Source organism: Ranitomeya imitator, chromosome 2 (assembly GCF_032444005.1).
Source record: "Ranitomeya imitator isolate aRanImi1 chromosome 2, aRanImi1.pri, whole genome shotgun sequence".
Taxonomy (NCBI): Eukaryota; Metazoa; Chordata; class Amphibia; order Anura; family Dendrobatidae; genus Ranitomeya; species Ranitomeya imitator.
In genome coordinates, this window is record NC_091283.1 from 831,592,535 (window position 1) to 831,616,271 (window position 23,737).

Here is a 23,737-nt window from a genome sequence, read left to right on the forward strand (position 1 = left end):
ATTTCAGAAAAAAAGAAGAGATGTGTTTATAATTATATTATATTATAGATTTGTTTAATAATTATATATATAAATAAATAATATGTGACATAGGAAACTATTCCTGCGAGCTCACCGTTCTTGGGGTTTTTATTCAACCCAACTAGCTTTGTCTTCACTAATCTATTTTTTGAAAAACAATCTTTTAAAATTTGAGACACTAAAAGAATGTGTCTAATTAATCTTCCAGCTTAAATTTCTACCATCTTTAATTAAAACATTCAGTTAAGTAGACAATAAAATTATCTCCACGTGGTTCAATTAAATGTGTTTCTATTTTGATGCAACTTGCACAAGCAAAAAACGTCATACAGCAAAAATGAAGAAACATGTACCGATAACTGATAATATTACTAACACTAAGGCTATTTGCACACATTGTGGATTGTATGCGTTTTTGCGGCTTTACACAAAACAACCCATTGAATTCAATGGGATTCCGCAATGATGTGCTAATGCTGCATATTTTTCCACGGCGGAATAGCATCGCGGAAAAATATGCAGCATGCTCATTCTTTGTGCGGAATCGCGGTGATTCCGCACACATAGGAATGCATTGATCCGCTTACTTCCCGCATGTGACCCGCGATGATGTGACGAGGTCACCGATGGGTTGAATTAGCGACGCCCATCCTGTAAGCCCCAGTTAAATGCCGCTGTCAGATATTGAAAACAGCATTTAACTAGTCAACAGCGGCGGGTGAATCGCGATTCCACCCGCAGCTGTTGCAGGCACATGTCAGCTATATAGATCAGCCGTCATATGCCCGGAAATCCGATGAGCCAGGGATTTGATATTGGTTGTAAATATGGTTTTGTTGCATGTCATAATTAATGTGTTAGCCACATGATACATAATTTTGTTATATTACACAACTCTGAATGGGATTTTTTTTTCAGTTTTTTTTCTTCAATTGATAACTGATTTATTTTTTTATCTTCTATAATCTTTAATGAACTTTTTACATTTTTTTTGTTTCTAAGGAAGACTCAATCCCTCAATCTTCAGACCGCTTTAATAATACTTCAAAACTTTTCCTATCGCAAATAGTTGGCACCCTAGGGGGATTAATTAAGGAATCCCCTATTCTCTGAGCTACTTAGATTTCCAGATAAGCATTGACTATTGAATTTAACAATTTAAATAAAATTAAAGTTACCTGTAATCCCGGCCTTTAGACTGGAAAAACACACAGGAATACTGTGCAATGTATGTAAGTGGAAAGTCATCCCGTCTGCCCTACATTTTATATGTAAACATATGTGTTTTTTTTGCAGTATGATGTATTAGAAGGAAATTTTATTATCAAAATACATTATATGTGAATTATATAAAAGTTACGTTCACATATTAAAGTTTGCCGACTTTTTGATAAAAATGACAAATAACTGTTGGGCTTTCTAAGGCTGTCATTTCTAGCTGTTCTCCGCTCCTGAACGGTGCCACCAACAATTTTCTAAAATAATTTTTAACAAATTTATGACCAGACCATTTACCTCCCTTCCTAACAAGGGACATTTTGGGGTTTTATCGTAAATGTGCTATTAATGGCTCTATACTTTTTTTTCTTATACGGATATACAAATAATTTTTGCCACCCAATATCGGCAAAAAAAAAGACATATAAAAAATGGTATACAAATACAAATTGGGGCTGAATTTGTATGCTATTTTTATGTGTCTTGTTTTGCTGATATTGGGTGAAAATGTAAAGAAAAACAATAAATATGCCTCTATTTTTTACTTTCATTTTTTTTACGACCATAAAGAACTGTTAACATTTTAAATTATGTTCCTTTTTCTATTAAAAATATTTTTATACATTGGGCATATTTTTTTGACTAGGGATTGAAACGGTAATTTAAACTGGTAACGCCTCCTTTTTAGTATATTTTCTTTTTAACCCCTTAACGACCAGAGGTATTTTTCATTTTGCATTTTCATTTTTTGCTCCCCTTCTTCCCAGAGCCAAAACTTTTTTTTATTTTTGGTCAAAATGGTCATGTGAGGGCTTGTTTTTTTTGTGGGACGAGGTGTACTTTTGAACGACACCATTGATTTTACCATGTTGCATACTAGAAAACGGGAAAAAAATTCCAAGTGCAGTAAAACTGGAAAAAAGTGCAATCCCACACTAGTTTTTGTTTGCCTTTTTTACTAGATTCACTAAATGATAAAACTGACCTTTAATTTTTTTAATTGTTTTATTTTGAATGGGGTGAAAGTGGGGTGATTTGAACTTTTATATTTTTTTAAAAAATTTTATGTTTTTAAAAACATTTTTTTTTTTACTTTTGGCATACTTCAATAGTCTCCAAACTATAGAAGCTGCCATAACCTGATCGGCTCCGCTACATATAGGCAATGATCAGATTGCCTATATGTACCTGAATTACTCACTTGCTATGATCGCCGCTTAGATATATTTCTTACTCTCTAGCTTCACACATTTGCTTACTCCTGTTATAATTTAGTATAAATTACTATTTGTTTTGCTTTTTAGGAGATCATGCTTTCACTTAGTGTCTGTCTATACAGTGTACATTTGCACTTGTGAAAAATATGGAGCAGGTTACATATTCCCAACTATACTTCCAGAAAAGTCCAGGACATTCACCCAAGATACATTCTGGTGAGATGTAAGAAATGTAAAAAAGATTAATGACACAGCTGACAGCAGCTAACCCCGATTTTCTAAACCCAAGATATAGAGTATTTCACAAATCCCAAACAGTAGGATAATAGTTTTTAAGGCCAAATCACTCTGTAAAAAATAAGGACATTTTCTTAAAAGGGTTCTTCAAGAATGTAAAAAAATGGCCCATGTAACGTAATACTAATGGTATCCTGTCGTTGTTACCTATCAGGATGGGCTGCAGTCTGAAGAAACGCAGACCCTGAGACCCGTGTCTCAACTGACAGAACATCTGTATCACAAGGATACCTACCAGAGCTGCTGGAGAAGGGCTGTGATATTAAAAGGAATAAATGTTCTCATTAGCATGAAGGACTAAAGCTGGTAAAAAAATACTTTGAGCGCAGTCACCCGAAGAGAAATTTTTATTTCTTCTAATGTCACAGCCCTTCTATAGCAGCTCTGGTACATGTGCTTTCGATACTGGGCTTCTGTCATTGAGACACAGGTCTCAGGAGCGGTGTTTTTTCAGACTGCAGCCATCCTGACACGTGACTAGGATGGGCTACCGTATTAATTATGTGACAAGGTCCATTTTATTACATTCTTGGAAAATCCCTTTAATGGAAAGATAGTGTTTTCTCTTACAGTACACCACATGACCCTATGTAGCCCACAAATTATATAATAATTATGTTTTCATAACTATTATCTATTATTTTATTTCACAGATGCACCTGCTGTTGTTTATGCTGCCGTAAGGACAGATGAATCCTTGAGCCATTTACCAACAGAAGATCCAGTACAGGGTAAGTTTATATATTTTTTATGAATTCTATAGCTTTGGGCAGAAGCCTTTATTTCCCTGAGGAGACAAGCTGAGTATGGAGCTTTACTGGGAATGCTGTTGTGAATTCTGTGGCTGAGTTCACTTCTGTGGTCACAAGTGGTATTGCAGTCTCTGGGCTTCCTCCCTCAGGTGTTTTGGTGAGCTCGTTGGCTGCCTTGCTATTTAGCTCCACCTGAGTCTGTCTTCCTTGCTCCTTGTCAATGTTCCAGTGTTGGATCTGAGCTACTGCATCTTTCCTTGGGCCTGCTGCTCTGCTAGATAAGTGCTTCTAGTTTGTTTTCTGTTTTTTCTGTCCAGCTTGCTATTAACTTTTGCTGGAAGCTCTGAGAAGCAAAGGGGTGCACCGCCGTGCTGTTAGTTCGGCACGGTGGGTCTTTTTGCCCCTTTGCGTGGTTTTCGTTTTAGGGTTTTTTGTAGACTGCATAGTTCTCTTTGCTATCCTCACTCTGTCTAGAATATCGGGCCTCACTTTGCTGAATCTATTTCATTCCTACGTTTGTCTTTTCATCTTGCTGGCGGTCATTGTATGTGGGGGGCTGCCTGTTCCTTTGGGGTATTTCTCTGAGGTAAGTCAGGCTTGTATTTCTGTCTTCGGGCTAGTCGGCTCCTCGGGCGGTGCCGGGTTGCATGGGTGGTGATGGGCGCAGTCCACTGCTGCTTATGGTTGTGTGAGGATAGATCAGGTACTGCGGTCTACAGAGATTCCACGTCTCAGAGCTCGTCCTATTGTTTTTGGTTATTGCCAGATCTCTGTATGTGCGCTGATTACTGCACGCTGTGTTGCCTGATTGCCAGCCATAACAGTACAAGGAGCTACACCAATGATTTCCAATAGAGGGAAAAAAGAAATCCTGACATCATTTTTTTTTCTTAGCTCTGTCTTCAGTCTTTTTTTTCCCCTAGACATTAGAGTGCTTCAGGACACAGCTGTGGACATGGATATTCAGGCTCTGTGCTCCTCAATGGATAATCTCGTTGTAAATGTACAAAAGATTCAAGATACTATTGATCAGAAATCGATGCTAGAACCAAGAATTCCGATTCCTGATTTGTTTTTTGGTGACAGAACTAAGTTCCTGAGCTTCAGAAATAATTGTAAGCTATTTTTGGCCTTGAAACCTCATTCTTCTGGTAATCCTATTCAACAGGTTTTGATTATTATTTCTTTTTTGCGCGGCGACCCACAGGACTGGGCGTTTTCTCTTGCACCAGGAGATTCTGCATTGAGTAATGTTGATGCATTTTTCCAGGCGCTGGGATTGCTTTACGATGAGCCTAATTCAGTGGATCAGGCTGAGAAAAATCTGCTGGCTTTATGCCAGGGTCAGGATGATATAGAAGTATATTGTCAGAAATTTAGGAAGTGGTCAGTACTCACTCTGTGGAATGAATCTGCACTAGCGGCTTTGTTCAGAAAGGGTCTCTCTGAAGCTCTTAAGGATGTAATGGTGGGATTTCCTATGCCTGCTGGTTTGAATGAGTCTATGTCCTTGGCCATTCAGATCGGTCGTCGCTTGCGCGAGCGTAAATCTGTGCACCATCTGGCGGTATTGTCTGAGAGTAAACCTGAGCCTATGCAGTGCGACAGGACTATGACTAAAGTAGAACGGCAAGAACACAGACGTCTGAACAGACTGTGTTTCTATTGTGGTGATTCTACTCATGCTATTTCTAATTGTCCTAAACGCACTAGGCGGTTCGATAGCTCTGCCGTTATTGGTACTGTACAGTCCAAATTCCTTTTGTCCATTACCTTAATGTGCTCTTTGTCATCGTATTCTGTCATGGCGTTTGTGGATTCAGGCGCTGCCCTGAATCTGATGGATTTGGATTATGCTAAACGTTGTGGATTTTTCTTGGAGCCTTTGCGGTGTCCTATTCCGTTGAGAGGAATTGATGCTACACCTTTGGCCAAGAATAAGCCTCAGTACTAAGCCCAGCTGACCATGTGCATGGCTCCTGCACATCAGGAAGTTATTCGCTTTCTGGTACTGCATAATTTGTATGATGTGGTCGTGTTGGGGTTGCCATGGCTACAAACCCATAATCCAGTATTGGATTGGAACTCTATGTCGGTAACCAGCTGGGGTTGTCAGGGAGTACATGATGATGTTCCATTTTTGTCTATTTCGTCATCCATTCCTTCTGACATCCCAGAGTTCTTGTCGGACTTTCAGGATGTATTTGAAGAGTCGAAGTCTGATGCCCTACCTCCGCATAGGAATTGTGATTGTGCTATCGATTTGATTCCTGGTAGTAAATTCCCTAAGGGTCGTTTATTTAATTTGTCCGTACCTGAACACACCGCTATGCGCAGTTATGTGAAGGAGTCCCTGGAGAAGGGACATATTCGCCCATCGTCGTCACCATTGGGAGCAGGGTTCTTTTTTGTAGCCAAGAAGGATGGTTCGCTAAGACCGTGTATTGATTACCGCCTTCTTAATAAGATCACTGTTAAGTTTCAGTATCCCTTGCCATTGATTTCTGACTTGTTTGCTCGGATTAAGGGGGCTAGTTGGTTTACTAAGATTGATCTTCGTGGTGCGTATAATCTGGTGAGAATCAGGCAGGGAGATGAATGGAAAACGGCATTTAATACGCCCGAGGGTCATTTTGAGTATCTGGTGATGCCGTTCGGACTTGCCAATGCTCCATCTGTTTTTCAGTCTTTTATGCATGACATTTTCCGTGAGTATCTGGATAAATTCTTGATTGTTTACTTGGATGACATTTTGATCTTCTCAGATGATTGGGAGTCTCATGTGAAGCAAGTCAGAATGGTTTTCCAGGTACTGCGTGCTAATTCCTTGTTCGTGAAGGGATCAAAGTGTCTCTTCGGTGTGCAGAAAGTTTCATTTTTGGGGTTCATCTTTTCCCCTTCTACTATCGAGATGGATCCGGTTAAGGTTCAGGCCATCCAGGATTGGACTCAGCCGACATCTCTAAAAAGTCTGCAGAAATTCCTGGGCTTTGCTAATTTTTATCGTCGCTTCATCTGTAATTTTTCTAGCATTGCCAGACCATTGACCGATTTGACCAAGAAGGGTGCTGATTTGGTTAATTGGTCTTCTGCTGCCGTGGAAGCTTTTCAGGAGTTGAAGCGTCGTTTTTGCTGTGCCCCTGTGTTGTGTCAACCTGAGGTTTCTCTTCCGTTCCAGGTCGAGGTTGATGCTTCTGAGATTGGTGCAGGGGCGGTTTTGTCACAGAGAGGTTCTGGTTGCTCAGTGTTCAAACCATGTGCTTTCTTTTCCAGGAAATTTTCTGCTGCTGAGCGTAATTATGATGTGGGCAACCGAGAGTTGCTGGCCATGAAGTGGGCATTCGAGGAGTGGCGTCATTGGCTTGAGGGTGCTAAGCATCGCGTGGTGGTTTTGACTGATCATAAGAACCTTACTTATCTTGAGTCTGCCAAGCGCTTGAATCCTAGACAGGCCCGTTGGTCGTTATTTTTTGCTCGTTTTGATTTTGTGATTTCATACCTTCCGGGCTCTAAAAATGTGAAGGCGGATGCTCTGTCTAGGAGTTTTGTGCCCGACTCTCCGGGGTTATCTGAGCCGGCGAGTATCCTCAAGGAAGGAGTCATTGTGTCTGCCATCTCCCCTGATTTGCGGAGAGTGTTGCAGAAATTTCAGGCTAATAAACCTGATCGTTGTCCGGCCGAGAAACTGTTCGTCCCTGATAGGTGGACTAGTAAAGTTATCTCTGAACTTCATTGTTCGGTGCTGGCCGGTCATCCAGGAATCTTTGGTACCAGGGAGTTGGTTGCTAGATCCTTCTGGTGGCCATCTCTGTCACGGGATGTGCGTGCTTTTGTGCAGTCCTGTGGAATTTGTGCTAGGGCTAAGCCCTGCTGTTCACGTGCCAGTGGGTTGCTTTTGCCCTTGCCGGTCCCGAAGAGGCCTTGGACACATATTTCGATGGATTTCATTTCTGACCTTCCCGTTTCTCAAAAAATGTCGGTCATTTGGGTGGTCTGTGATCGCTTTTCTAAAATAGTCCATCTGGTGCCCTTGGTTAAATTGCCTTCCTCCTCTGATTTGGTGCCTTTGTTCTTCCAGCATGTGGTTCGTTTACATGGCATTCCTGAGAATATTGTTTCTGACAGAGGTTCCCAGTTTGTCTCGAGGTTCTGGCGAGCCTTTTGTGGTAGGATGGGCATTGACCTATCTTTCTCCTCGGCCTTCCATCCTCAGACTAATGGCCAGACCAAACGAACCAATCAGACCTTGGAAACATATCTGAGATGTTTTGTTTCCGCTGACCAGGATGATTGGGTGTCATTTTTGCCGTTGGCTGAGTTCGCCCTTAATAATCGGGCCAGCTCGGCTACCTTGGTCTCTCCATTTTTCTGCAATTCTGGGTTCCATCCTCGTTTCTCTTCAGGACAGGTTGAGTCTTCGGACTGTCCTGGTGTGGATTCTGTGGTGGACAGGTTGCAGCAGATCTGGACTCAGGTAGTGGACAATTTGACCTTGTCCCAGGAGAAGGCTCAGCTTTTCGCTAATCGCAGACGCCGTGTGGGACCCCGACTTCGTGTTGGGGATCTGGTTTGGTTATCTTCTCGTCATATTCCTATGAAGGTTTCCTCTCCTAAATTTAAACCTCGTTTTATTGGTCCGTATAGGATTTCTGAGATTCTCAATCCGGTGTCTTTTCGTCTGACCCTCCCAGACTCCTTTTCCATACATAATGTATTCCATAGGTCGTTGTTGAGGAGATACGTGGCACCTATGGTTCCATCTGTGGAGCCTCCTGCCCCTGTTTTGGTGGAGGGGGAATTGGAGTATATTGTGGAGAAGATTTTGGATTCTCGTGTCTCTAGACGGAAACTCCAGTATCTGGTCAAATGGAAGGGTTATGCTCAGGAAGATAATTCCTGGGTTTTTGCCTCTGATGTCCATGCCCCAGATCTTGTTCGTGCCTTTCATGTGGCTCATCCTGGTCGGCCTGGGGGTTCTGGTGAGGGTTCGGTGACCCCTCCTCAAGGGGGGGGTACTGTTGTGAATTCTGTGGCTGAGTTCACTTCTGTGGTCACAAGTGGTATTGCAGTCTCTGGGCTTCCTCCCTCAGGTGTTTTGGTGAGCTCGTTGGCTGCCTTGCTATTTAGCTCCACCTGAGTCTGTCTTCCTTGCTCCTTGTCAATGTTCCAGTGTTGGATCTGAGCTACTGCATCTTTCCTTGGGCCTGCTGCTCTGCTAGATAAGTGCTTCTAGTTTGTTTTCTGTTTTTTCTGTCCAGCTTGCTATTAACTTTTGCTGGAAGCTCTGAGAAGCAAAGGGGTGCACCGCCGTGCTGTTAGTTCGGCACGGTGGGTCTTTTTGCCCCTTTGCGTGGTTTTCGTTTTAGGGTTTTTTGTAGACTGCATAGTTCTCTTTGCTATCCTCGCTCTGTCTAGAATATCGGGCCTCACTTTGCTGAATCTATTTCATTCCTACGTTTGTCTTTTCATCTTGCTGGCGGTCATTGTATGTGGGGGGCTGCCTGTTCCTTTGGGGTATTTCTCTGAGGTAAGTCAGGCTTGTATTTCTGTCTTCGGGCTAGTCGGCTCCTCGGGCGGTGCCGGGTTGCATGGGTGGTGATGGGCGCAGTCCACTGCTGCTTATGGTTGTGTGAGGATAGATCAGGTACTGCGGTCTACAGAGATTCCACGTCTCAGAGCTCGTCCTATTGTTTTTGGTTATTGCCAGATCTCTGTATGTGCGCTGATTACTGCACGCTGTGTTGCCTGATTGCCAGCCATAACAGAATGCTCTATGGGGAAACATGTAAATTAGCTCTCTGCTGGAAGGAAAGAAAACCATCTTATCTTGCTACTGCCATCAAGTGGAGGAACATGCATTATACATCAGTGTCCAATTTTTTAATGAGCCTGGCAGCATGACTGAGTATGGAGCCTTTTCAGAAATGCCAATGTCTATGATCAAACAGGAAGGTCTATGTACAGAAGTATACAGCCTGTATACCCAGTATACAGCCTGTATACAGCCTAGTGTTACCCAGTTATTGCCATTATTATTTACACTGGATAATGTTCATCTTTTTACTAATTATGCCAAATCAGCACTGATCGTTCATTTCCTGTAAAAATATAATACCAATAGATGGTGGCCCGATTCTAACGCGTTGGGTATTCTAGAATATGTATGTATGTATGTATGTCGCGCTGTGAGTGGGGGTTAAATTCCACGCCAATATCGCTGATTGGTAGCGGCCAGCCGGGCGCGGCCAATCAGCAAAGTGTGGTTCAAATCCCGTGCCAATTTGCGGCTGGACTACGCCTGTCGCTGATTGGTCGTCGCCGGCCTGGCACGGCCAATCACCGAAGCGGTGTTTAAATCCCGCACCAATATCGCTGATTCGTCGTGGCCAGCCGGGCACAACCAATCACCGAAGCGGAGTTTAAATCCTGTGCCAATACCACTGAATGGTTGTGCCCGGTCGGCCGCGACCAATCAGCAAAGCGTGGTTCAGATCCCGCACCAATTCACGGCCGTACTGCGCCTGTCGCTGATTAGTTGCTGGATGTCAGGGGTTCAGGGCGCAGGATGTCGGAGGTTCAGGGTGCAGGATATAGTACAGCCACGTAGTATATAACACCGCCACGTAGTATATAGAGGCCACGTAATATATAGCACAGCCACGTAGTATATAACACAGCCACGTAGCATATAACACAGCCACGTAGCATATAACACAGCCGCGTAGTATATAGCACAGCCGCGTAGTATATAGCAGCCACGTAGTATATAGCACAGCCATGTAGTATATAGCACAGCCACGTAGTATATAGCACAGCCGCGTAGTATATAGCAGCCATGTAGTATATAGCACAGCCATGTAGTATATAACACAGCCACATAGTATATAACACAGCCCACGTAGTATACAGTATAGCACAGCCCACATAGTATATAACACAGCAACGTAGTATACAGCATAGCCCATGTAGTATATAACACAGCCCACGTAGTATATAGCACAGCCACGTAGTATATAACACAGCCCACGCAGTATATAGCACAGACAGCCACATAGTATATAACACAGCCATGTAGTATATAGCACAGCCACATAGTATATAGCAGCCACATAGTATATAACACAGCCCACGTAGTATATAGCAAAGCCATGTAAAATATAGCACAGCCACGTAGTATATAGCAGCTACGTAGTACATAGCACAGCCACGTAGTATATAACACAGCCCACGCAGTATATAACAGACAGCCACATAGTATATAGCACAGCCACATAGTATATAGCACAGCCACGTAGTATATAGCAGCCACGTAGTATATAGCACAGCCACGTAGTATATAACACAGCCCACGTAGTATACAGTATAGCACAGCCCACATAGTATATAACACAGCCACGTAGTATACAGCATAGCCCACGTAGTATATAACACAGCCCACATAGTATATAGCACAGCCATGTAGTATATAACACAGCCCACGTAGTATATAGCACAGACAGCCACGTAGTATATAGCACAGCCACGTAGTATATAGCACAGCCATGTAGTATATAGCAGCCACATAGTATATAACACATCCCACGTAGTATATAGCACAGCCACGTAGTATATAGCAGCCACGTAGTATATAGCACAGCCACATAGTATATAGCACAGCCACGTAGTATATGGCAGCCACGTAGTATATAGCAGTGTGGGCACCATATCCCTGGTAAAAAAAGAATTAAAATTAAAAATAATTATATACTCACCTTCCGGCGGCCCCCGGATATAGCCCAGACCTTAGCGATGCTCCCGCCAGGTCCGTTCCCAGGGATGCTTTGCGGCAATATCCTGTGATGACGTAGCGGTCCCGCGAGACCGCTAAGTCATCTGGTTAATTTTGCAATGCATCACTGGGAACGGAAGTTGCTGAGAGCATCGCGAGAAGCAGGAAAGCTGCGGATGGTGAGAATAGCATGATTTTTTATTTTTTTATTATTTTTAACATTATATCTTTTTACTATTGATGCTGCATAAACAGCATCAATAGTAAAAAGTTAGTCCGGGATGGGGCGACACACTGGCACTGACTGGAGGGGAGTATGGAGGAGGCATTGACTGGAGGGGAGTAGGGAGGGGCTAATTCGTGGCCGGACAATGGCTGTCGCTGATTGGTCGCGGCCGGCTTGGCACGACCAATCAGCAACAGCCACTGTCCGTGCCAATATCACTGATTTGTTGTGCCCGGTCGGCCGCGACCAATCAGCAAAGCGTGGTTCAGATCCCGCACCAATTCACGGCCATACTGCGCCTGTCGCTGATTAGTCGCTGGATGTCAGGGGTTCAGGGCGCAGGATGTCGGAGGTTCAGGGTGCAGGATATACTACAGCCACGTAGTATATCACACAGCCACGTAGTATATAGAGGCCACGTAATATATAGCACAGCCACGTAGTATATAACACAGCCACGTTGCATATAACACAGCCATGTAGCATATAACACAGCCACGTAGTATATAGCACAGCCGCGTAGTATATAGCAGCCACGTAGTATATAGCACAGCCATGTAGTATATAACACAGCCACGTAGTATATAGCACAGCTGCGTAGTATATAGCAGCCACGTAGTATATAGCACAGCCATGTAGTATATAACACAGCCACGTAGTATATAGCACAGCCACGTAGTATATAGCAGCCACGTAGTATATAGCACAGCCACGTAGTATACAGCAGCCACATAGTATATAGCACAGCCACATAGTATATAACACAACCCACGTAGTATACAGTATAGCACAGCCCACATAGTATATAACACAGCCACGTAGTATACAGCATAGCCCACGTAGTATATAACACAGCCCACGTAGTATATAGCACAGCCACGTAGTATATAACACAGCCCACGTAGTATATAGCACAGACAGCCACATAGTATATAACACAGCCACGTAGTATATAGCACAGCCGCGTAGTATATAGCAGCCACATAGTATATAACACAGCCCACGTAGTATATAGCACAGCCATGTAAAATATAGCACAGCCACGTAGTATATAGCAGCCGCGTAGTACATAGCACAGCCACGTAGTATATAACACAGCCCACATAGTATATAACAGACAGCCACATAGTATATAGCACAGCCACGTAGCATATAGCACAGCCATGTATTATATAACACAGCCACGTAGTATATAGCACAGTCACATAGTATATAGCACAGCCACGTAGTATATAGCAGCCACATAGTATATAGCACAGCCACATAGTATATAGCAGCCACGTAGTATATAGCACAGCCACGTAGTATATAACACAGCCCACGTAGTATACAGTATAGCACAGCCCACATAGTATATAACACAGCCATGTAGTATACAGCATAGCCCACGTAGTATATAACACAGCCCATGTAGTATATAGCACAGCCACGTAGTATATAACACACCCCACGTAGTATATAGCACAGCCACGTAGTATATAGCACAGCCCACGTAGTATATAGCACAGCCCATGTAGTATATAACACAGCCCACGTAGTATATAGCAGTGTGGGCACCATATCCCTGTTAAAAAAAGAATTAAAATTAAAAATAATTATATACTCGCCTTCCGGCGTCCCCCGGATACAGCCCAGACCTTAGCGATGCTCTCGCCAGGTCCGTTCCCGGGGATGCTTTGCGGCAATAACCCGTGATGACGTAGCGGTCTCGCAAGACCGCTAAGTCATCTGGGTAATTTCGCAATGCATCACTGGGAACGGAAGTTGCTGAGAGCATAGCGAGAAGCAGGAAAGCTGCGGATGGTGAGAATAGCATGATTTTTTATTTTTTAATTATTTTTAACATTATATCTTTTTACTATTGATGCTGCATAGGCAGCATCAATAGTAAAAAGTTAGTCCGGGATGGGGCGACACACTGGCACTGACTGGAGGTGAGTATGGAGGAAGCATTGACTGGAGGGGAGTAGGGAGGGGCCAATTCGCGGCGACCAATCAGCGACGTGGGATTTCCGTTACAGACAAACAGACAGAAGTGGACCTTAGACAATTATATATATAGATTATTAATAACATCCTAAGTTATTAATATTAGAAGTGTAATTTATTCTAAATGGATGTTATATTTTTAATAAATTCTGCTTTCTTACAACTTCTATGCATTTGCCCATTTGGGGCTAATAGATGTAACAGATGGTTCCCCCACTCAGTATCTCTCTGCAGAGCCAGATTATTAGGAGGTATGTAAAAATAAAGGTACCGTCACGCCAAGCGGCCCTGCGCTTAGTAACCCGATGTTTACCCCGGTTACCCGGGGACTTCGGCATCGTTGGTCGCTGGAGAGCTGTCTGTGTGACAGCTCTCCAGCGACCACACAACAACTTACCAACGATCACGGCCAGGTCGTATCGCTGGTCGTGATCGTTGGTAAATCGTTAAGTGTAACGGTACCTTTAGCCTAGTATGGCATATATGACCCATAAAAGTGGCATCTTTACTGTTCAAATAACTGCCTTCATTCTGCAGAATGTGAAGTTCATTTACATATGCTAATTAGGGGATTTTGTGCCCCGTAGGTGTTACCAACCAACTTAGTGGAACATGCATTGGTCCTGTTATTTTTGGGCAAGTGTTTGGAATAATTTATTTTTTATTATCTACTTTAACAGATCTTCTTACCCTCTAGGAGAAAAAACACTACTACCTTATGGTTTAGAAAACTGTTTTAATGACTTTTTTATTATTTTTGTGCAGAAATTCAGAAAACAAATGTAAGGCTGTTCAGTGGCAAAATAGTCAACAGAGTTCTCATCGTCATCATTGTGCTGCTTTGCTGTCTTCTTGGATATATGGGTAGGAGACAGATTCTTTGATATTTTTTCGATGTATCAAATACTCTTTTGATTTTACAATGTCTAAATTGCTTTCTGGCTAATGCTTGTACCCAAAGACTGGGCACTGTGATTAACTGATTGTTAAGATACTGGGGATTCTCCGAAATGTAGAACTGATTGGGAGATGAGTTTTACAATGCGGAACTGATTGGGAGATTCCAAAGCAAACAAGACCATATAATGCACATGATGAGAACCATGCTCCACTTTCCAAATCACTAGTTAAGCCACACATGGACTATAGTTTTTAGCATCAGTGTACAAGAAACCTCCTTCCACTATCCTACCTGTGCCCGACATTGCCATTTCCGTGTGTGGTTCCACCATTACTCCACAGCAGCATGCCCGCTGTATTGGGGTCAAATTTGACTCAGATCTTTTCTTCACTCCCCGTATCTGATCACTCACTCATGTCACCTACACCTCAAAAACATTTGTAGAATTCAACCTCTTTTACCTTGGACTCGGCAAAAACTCTCACTGTTGCTCTTATTCATTCTCGCTTGGACTTTTTCAACTCTCTACTAATCGGTCTCCCTCTTACTAAACTCTCCCCTCTCCAATCCGTCCGAAATGCAGCAGCCAGGATCATATTCATCACCAACCGCTACACCGATGCCTCTACCCTGTGCCAGTCATTACACTGGTTGCCCATCCGATACAGAGTTTAATATAAATGTATCAATCTCACCCACAAAGCGCTCCATGCTTCAGCACCCCTCTACATCTCCCAATCTCTGTCTACCACCCTACTCGTGCTCTCCATTCTGCAACTAATCTAAGACTATCATCCTCAATAATTCCAACCTCCCATCTCCAAGACTTCTCGCGAGCTGCAGCAATTCTTTGGAATGCATTATCTAGGACAATTCAACTCATTTCCTAATACCCATAGTTTTAAGTGTGGCCACAAACAGACTTCTTTATACTGGCCTACCACCTCACCTCACTTAGATAACTATCCTCGCTTTGCATCTAAAAAGTTTTCTTCAAAATCAGGACCCTTGTAACATCTGTTCACCCCGTCCATGCATTTAATACCCCTCTGTACCTGTACTATACACATACTGGCTGGTGACCAGTTCATGTAGCATTATGTGAACACCCTATTTATCATATTGATGATTGGACCGTACAATATGCACTTTTTACCATTTACCTCTCTTGCCCTCCCATTCCCTCATAGATTTTAAGCTTCGAGCAGGGCCCTCACTTCTTTTGGTATCTGTTAAGTTATGTGTTATTCTCTAATGTCTTTATTGTCTGTACAAGTTCCCCCTAATATGTAAAGTGCTGCGGAATATGATGCCGCTATAGAATAAAAATATATTATTATTATATAAGAAAGACAGAGTAGAGCTTAAGAAGGTTAAAAGTATTTAGCATATGGGGGACTAAAGTACCCAGAAAGTTGATGAACTTTAAAGTTATTCTGCTTAAAAAAAAGTGGATTTAAAGAGATTTTCTAATATTTAAAACAAAACAAAAAAAATTAAATTGGCCAAGATCTAGAAATATGTTGCATGCTCTGGACACAACAGCATAGTCTATTATGGTACAATGTTGTATATAGCTCCTATAACTGCGTATGAATGATTGTACCATGCTCCCCTGCTTGTTAGTGGTAGCAGTTACTTTCTGCCAACCCTGGTGCAATAAGACCTCATTAAGAAAGTTGTAACTCAGTTTGTGATTTTTTTTTATCCATCTGTTGTTGCTAAAATAATAAAAGTAAGTGTAATGCCTAGTATCTCATCCAGTGTTTCAGTATAGGAGCCTCCATTTGTATTCCTATTCTTGGTTAATATAGCGATGACATGTGACCGCTGCAGCCATTTGCAGACAGTGAACATCAAATATTCTTATTACCCCTTCTGTCTATAGAAAGCAGTCTTCTGGAGGTACAGTGCATCACCTGCATATCTAAAAAGACATTGTACAGCTCATAGATTAACGAAAATGGTTACTAGAGCCGATGAAGCAGATAAAATTAAAATTTGCCTGTTCACTCGAATTTTTCTTGCAAATTTAATTTGCAGAGATGTTATTCTTCGTGTATTGAATGTCTCTTATAATCCTCCCCAGATCCCGGGGCATGATAAACATAAGATAGAAAAAATAAAAAAAATATATTCACCTCACCGGCCCCACCGCTCCTCACCATCACCCGTCTGGTCCTCATTGCACCTCCTTATCATCGCTGCTTGCACTGATTCACTAGGTTTTTTTCACACTGGGCTGGGACCTTTGAATCTAATTATGTTCAGGGTGGTTTTGCACAAGTATGTGTAAAATCATGACTTCATCATGATGTCACAATTTTAGACTCACGTAAGATCACAAAGTTATGACATGAGGATCAGACGTGTGGCGGTGAGGAGAGGAGGGGCCAGAGAGGTGAGTAGTGAGGGGAGTATAATTCTTTTTTCATTTCCTTTTGATGGCCCTTCGAGACAATGTGCACACGTTGCGGATTTGGCTGCGGATCCACAGCGGATTGACCACTGCGGATTCACATCAGTTTTCCATGCGTTGTACAGTACCATGTAAACCTATGGAAAACAAAATCCGCAGTGCACATGGTGCGGAAAATACCGTGCGGAAACGCTGCATTGTATTTTCCACAGCATGTCAATTCTTTGTGCGAATTCCGCAGCGTTTTACACCCGCTCCACAATAGGAATCCGCAAATGTAAAACTGCAGGTGGAATCCGCACACAATCCGCAGGAAATCCACGGTAAATCCCCAGGTAAAACGCAGATTTTGCAAAAACAGTGCGGAAAAATCCGCAAACAAATCCGTAATGTAGGCACATAGCCTGAGGATTAGTAAGTTTATGGCCAGTAGTCACCATTTTGCTGAATTTTTGTAGAAGTAAATTACAAATAATCCACATTTTGGCGAGTGGGGATTTTTGAAATACTCATGTAGAACTCAATTCCACTTGAATGTAGAATATATTCGCTCATCTCTAGTGGCTATCTATTTTTAGTTATTGTATTCAATGCAAGCCAAAATAATCCGCATTTTTACAAAAAAAATCCAACTTTAGGTAGGAGAAAAAGATTCCTTGACTAATAGTCACAACATATTTTTCTTGCCAACATTGCCTCATTTCCTTTCAAGGATAATGGATAAACAATAGCTCGAAGAATTTTGTTTCCTAGAAGAAGCAATATGGCAAAAGCTTAGTGACAGTGTTCTGGAAAAAATTACACCTGCATAGTCCTGACATTATGATGCCTCCACAACTCCCACAGTGCACCTGCCGCACATTATGATGCCCCCACAGTGACCTTCCCACACAATATAATGCCTCCTCTGTGTCCATCCCACACAGCCTTCACATTGAATATCCCACACATTATGATGCCCCTCATAGTGTTTCACACAGTATAATGCCCCCATAGTGTCCCACACAGTATGATGCCCCCACAATGTCCCACACATTGATACCTCTCATAGTGCCTCACAGTATAATGCCCCCACAGTGTCCCACAGATTGATTCCTCTCACAGTGCCTCACCGTATAATGCCCCCACAGTGTCCCACACATTGATTCCTCTCACAGTGCCTCACCGTATAATGCACCCATAGTGTCCCACACATTGATTCCTCTCACAGTGCCTCACAGTATAATGCCCCCACAGTGTTCCATGTAGTAAGATGTCTCGACAGTGCCTCTCTAACACACTATGATACCCCCACAATGTCCCCGACACAGTACAAGGCCCTCACAGAATGATGCTCACCACAAACATTATAGTGCTCCCCTTACACATTATAATGACTGCAGAACGTCTCCGTCCAACGTTGAATACAAATAAGCGGCCTAGTGATTTTTTAATTTATTTTAATTTTGGAGTCTCAATATGGTTTTGTGTCCTCTAGTTTATCTTAGGGAACTTTCCAACTGTGACAAGATCTTGTGGTGTGACAGAATGAAACAGTTCTGTCTGAATTCCAACAGCAGCCCTGCAGGTAAAAGGACGAATAAAAGTTATATAAGTTAATACAATAAGTTATATCAATTAATGGGCAGGAGGGGTAACTCATGTTAGTAAGGACAGTAAAAACCACCACAGAGAGCAGCTGGTACAGCAATCCTGGCATGGCCATGATTTACACAGAAAGCCTAAAGATTTCATTTTTTCACTCATTTTTTCACTCATCCTTACTACTCATTGATAGAGGAAGAAAGATGTCAGCAAGTTTTACTTTATTGGCCATCAAATTCACGCCTCCTTTTCTCAATATACTGTATTTACTGGGTGTACACCCATGGGTAATTATGTACATCCAATGTAGCAGAAAACAAGCTTAGCAGGATCTGAAAAAAAAAACTGAAAAGAGAATAAGCTGCTCCAAACAATAAAGGCCACAAGGTGTCAATATAAACCTGCGAAACTCAAAAACCCACATCCATAATATTGGCTTCTCAGAGCTGAAATATGTTGACCGTGCTCACTCTGTATGAGAAATGTACATGTGGTTTACCTTTGTTTTCTCTTGTTGAAGTCCTCGGTTCTGACTTTGGTTGTATCTGTTCACTTGTGGTGTTTGGGTTTGAACTGACTTCAGTGATTGATTTATAAATAGTTTAATCGCTGTTATTTTCCCTTGTATTCTCATATCCAGTGATGTCATCACAGTATCTTTTATATGCATAGTTAAAGAGGTTGTCCATTACTAGGACAACCCCTTGTCGATCTGAATGTTTGCCCCATGAAAATAAAAACACATACTCACCTCCTTTGCTGGCGCTGTTCCAGCGGTGTTGGCTGTTGTGAGTTCTGTTTTTGGGCTCCCTCTGGTGGTTACTGATGGTACTGGGTGACTTGTCTTTCCTGGGTCTCTGGGTTCCACCTGTTCCATCAGGATATGGGAGTTTCCTATTTAACCTGGCTTTGCTGGCATTTCCTCGCCGGTTATCAATGTATCCAGTGTGTCTTGTTACCTCTGCTCCCTGCTCCTAGTACCTTCTGGTCAAGCTAAGTTTGGATTTTCCTGTTTTGGTGTTTTGCTTTATTTGGTTTTTAGTCCAGCCTGCAGATATTTGTTTCTTTGCTGCTGGTTGCTCTAGTGGGCTGAAATTGCTTTTCATGTACCATGAGTTGGCACATGAGTTCAAGTAATTTCAGAATGGTTTTTTGAAGGGTTTTTCGCTGACCGCGCAGTTCACTTTTGTATCCTCTGCTATCTAGCTTTAGCGGGCCTCATTTTGCTGAAACTGTTTTCATACTACGTATGTGCTTTCCTCTCATTTCACCGTCATTATATGTGGGGGGCTGCTATTTGCTGTGGGGTATTTCTCTGGAGGCAAGAGAGGTCTGTGTTTCTTCTAATAGGGGAAGTTAGATCTTCGGCTGGAGCGAGACGTCTAGGATCATCGTAGGCACGTTCCCCGGCTACTTTTATTTGTGTGTTAGGTTCAGGGTCGCGGTCAGCTCAGGTTCCATCGCCCTAGAGCTTGTTTGTATCTGTGCTTGTCCTTTTTGTGATCCCCTGCCATTGGGATCATGACAGTATAACCGGCCCACAAAGTGTTAATTGTATTGGCTGAAGTAGGAGGATAAGTAGTCTGAGGAAGTTTTTTTTTTTTTTTTTCCCTTTCCCTCAGAGTTTGCTGCCTAGCCTTATTGCAGCCTGGCTACTTCCTCCTCCTCTTAATCTTTGAATGGCTCTGATCTCAGCTGTTTATCATGGACGTCCAGAGTTTGGCTTCCAGCCTGAATAATCTTGCCGCTAAGGTTCAAAATATACAGGATTTTGTTGTACATGCTTCTATGTCTGAACCTAAAATTCCTGTCCCAGAGTTTTTTTTCTGGAGATAGATCTCGTTTTCTGAATTTTAGGAACAATTGCAAGTTGTTTCTTTCTTTGAAATCTCGCTCCTCTGGAGACCCTGCTCAGCAAGTCAAGATTATTATATCTTTCCTGCGGGGTGACCCTCAGAATTGGGCATTTGCATTGGCACCAGGGGACCCTGCGTTGCTTAATGCGGATGCGTTTTTTCTGGCATTGGGTTTGCTCTATGAGGAACCTAACCAAGAGATTCAGGCTGAAAAAGCTTTGTTGGCCCTCTCTCAGGGGCAAGATGAAGCAGAAATTTATTGTCAAAAATTTCGGATGTGGTCGGTGCTTACTCAGTGGAATGAGTGCGCCCTGGCTGCAAAGTTCAGAGATGGCCTTTCTGAGGCCATTAAAGATGTTATGGTGGGGTTCCCTGCGCCTACTGGTCTGAATGAGTCTATGACTATGGCTATTCAGATTGATCGGCGTTTACGGGAGCGCAAACCTGTGCATCATTTGGCGGTGTCTTCTGAACCGTCACCTGAGATAATGCAATGTGATAGAATTCAGTCCAGAAGTGAACGGCAAAATTATAGGCGGAAAAAAAGGTTGTGCTTTTATTGTGGTGATTCAGCTCATGTTATATCAGCATGCTCTAAACGCACAAAAAAGGTTGATAAGTCTGTTGCCATTAGTACTTTACAGTCTAAGTTCATTCTGTCTGTGACTCTGATTTGTTCATTATCATCCATCTCCGTCGATGCCTATGTGGATTCAGGCGCTGCCCTGAGTCTTATGGATTGGTCATTTGCCAATCGCTGTGGGTTTAGTCTGGAGCCTCTGGAAGTCCCTATTCCTTTGAAGGGAATTGACTCTACACCTTTGGCTATGAATAAACCTCAGTACTGGACACAAGTGACCATGCGTATGACTCCCGTTCATCAGGAGGTGATTCGCTTCCTGGTACTGTATAATTTGCATGATGTCCTAGTGCTTGGTCTGCCATGGTTACAAACTCATAATCCAGTCCTTGACTGGAAATCGATGTCTGTGTTAAGCTGGGGTTGTCAGGGGGTTCATGATGATGCACCTCCGATTTCTATCGCTTCATCTACTCCTTCTGAGGTTCCTGTGTTTTTGTCTGATTATCGGGATGTTTTTAAGGAGCCTAAGCTCAGTTCGCTTCCTCCTCACAGGGATTGCGATTGTGCTATAAATTTAATTCCAGGCAGTAAATTTCCTAAAGGTCGTTTGTTCAATCTGTCAGTGCCAGAGCATGCTGCTATGCGGGATTATGTTAAGGAGTCCTTGGAAAAGGGACATATCCGTCCATCTTTGTCCCCTTTGGGAGCAGGTTTTTTTTTCGTGGCCAAAAAAGATGGTTCCTTGAGGCCTTGTATAGATTATCGTCTTTTGAATAAGATTACCGTAAAATATCAGTATCCTTTGCCATTGTTGACTGATTTGTTTGCTCGCATTAAGGGGGCTAGATGGTTCACTAAGATTGATCTTCGGGGTGCGTATAATCTTATACGAATAAAGCAAGGTGATGAGTGGAAAACCGCATTTAATACGCCTGAGGGCCATTTTGAGTATTTGGTAATGCCTTTTGGACTTTCTAATGCTCCTTCAGTCTTCCAGTCCTTTATGCACGATATTTTCCGTGAATATCTGGATAAATTTATGATTGTGTATTTGGATGATATTTTGTTTTTTTCTGATGACCGGGAGTCTCATGTTCAGCAGGTCAGGAAGGTGTTTCAGGTCCTGCGGGCCAATTCCTTGTTTGTAAAAGGCTCAAAGTGTCTCTTTGGAGTCCAGAAGATTTCTTTCTTGGGGTATATTTTTTCCCCTTCTACTATTGAGATGGATCCCGTCAAGGTTCAGGCTATTTGTGACTGGACGCACCCTACATCTCTTAAGAGTCTACAGAAGTTCTTGGGCTTTGCTAATTTCTATCGTCGTTTTATAACTAATTTTTCTAGTGTTGTTAAGCCTTTGACGGATTTGACTAAGAAGGGTGCTGATGTTGCTAATTGGTCTCCTGCGGCTGTGGAGGCCTTTCAGGAACTTAAGCGCCGGTTTTCTTCTGCTCCTGTGTTGCGTCAGCCAGATGTTTCGCTCCCTTTTCAGGTTGAGGTTGATGCTTCCGAGATTGGAGCGGGGGCGGTTTTGTCACAGAGAAGCTCCGATGGCTCAGTGATGAAGCCATGCGTGTTTTTTTCTAGAAAGTTTTCGCCGGCTGAGCGGAATTATGATGTTGGTAATCGGGAACTTTTGGCCATGAAGTGGGCATTTGAGGAGTGGCATCATTGGCTAGAGGGTGCTAGACATCGTGTGGTGGTCTTGACTGATCACAAAAATTTGATTTACCTTGAGTCTGCCAGGCGTCTGAATCCTAGACAGGCTCGTTGGTCACTGTTTTTCTCTCGTTTCAATTTTGTGGTTTCATACCTGCCAGGTTCAAAGAATGTGAAGGCGGATGCTCTTTCTAGGAGTTTTGTGCCTGACTCCCTTGGAAATTCTGAGCCCACTGGTATCCTTAGGGATGGGGTGATTTTGTCTGCTGTCTCCCCAGACTTGCGACGTGCTTTGCAGGAGTTTCAGGCGGGTAAACCTGATCGTTGTCCGCCTGAGAGACTGTTTGTTCCGGATAATTGGACCAGTAGAGTCATCTCCGAGGTCCATTCTTCTGCGTTGGCAGGTTATCCTGGAATATTTGGTACTAGAGACTTGGTGGCCAGGTCTTTTTGGTGGCCTTCCTTGTCGAGGGATGTGCGTTCTTTTGTGCAGTCTTGTGAGGTTTGTGCTCGGGCTAAGCCTTGCTGTTCTCGGGCCAGTGGATTGTTGTCACCTTTGCCTATCCCGAAGAGGCCTTGGACGCACATTTCCATGGATTTTATTTCGGATCTCCCTGTCTCTCAAAAAATGTCCGTCATCTGGGTTGTGTGTGATCGCTTTTCTAAAATGGTTCATCTGGTACCCTTGCCTAAGTTACCTTCCTCCTCTGAGTTGGTCCCTCTGTTTTTTCAGAACGTGGTTCGTTTGCATGGGATTCCTGAGAACATCGTTTCTGACAGGGGATCCCAGTTTGTGTCTAGATTTTGGCGGACGTTCTGTGCTAAGATGGACATTGATTTGTCCTTTTCGTCTGCATTCCATCCTCAGACGAATGGCTAGACTGAATGAACTAATCAGACCTTGGAAACTTATTTAAGGTGTTTTGTTTCTGCTGATCAGGATGACTGGGTTACCTTTTTGCCGCTGGCCGAATTTGCCCTTAATAATCGGGCTAGTTCTGCTACCTTGGTTTCTCCTTTCTTTTGTAATTCGGGGTTTCATCCTCGTTTTTCCTCTGGTCAGGTGGAGCCTTCTGATTGTCCTGGAGTGGACATGGTGGTGGATAGGTTGCATCGGATTTGGAGTCATGTGGTGGACAACTTGAAGTTGTCCCAGGAGAAGGCTCAGCAGTTTGCTAATCGCCGTCGCCGCGTGGGTCCTCGACTTCGTGTTGGGGACTTGGTGTGGTTGTCTTCTCGTTTTGTTCCTA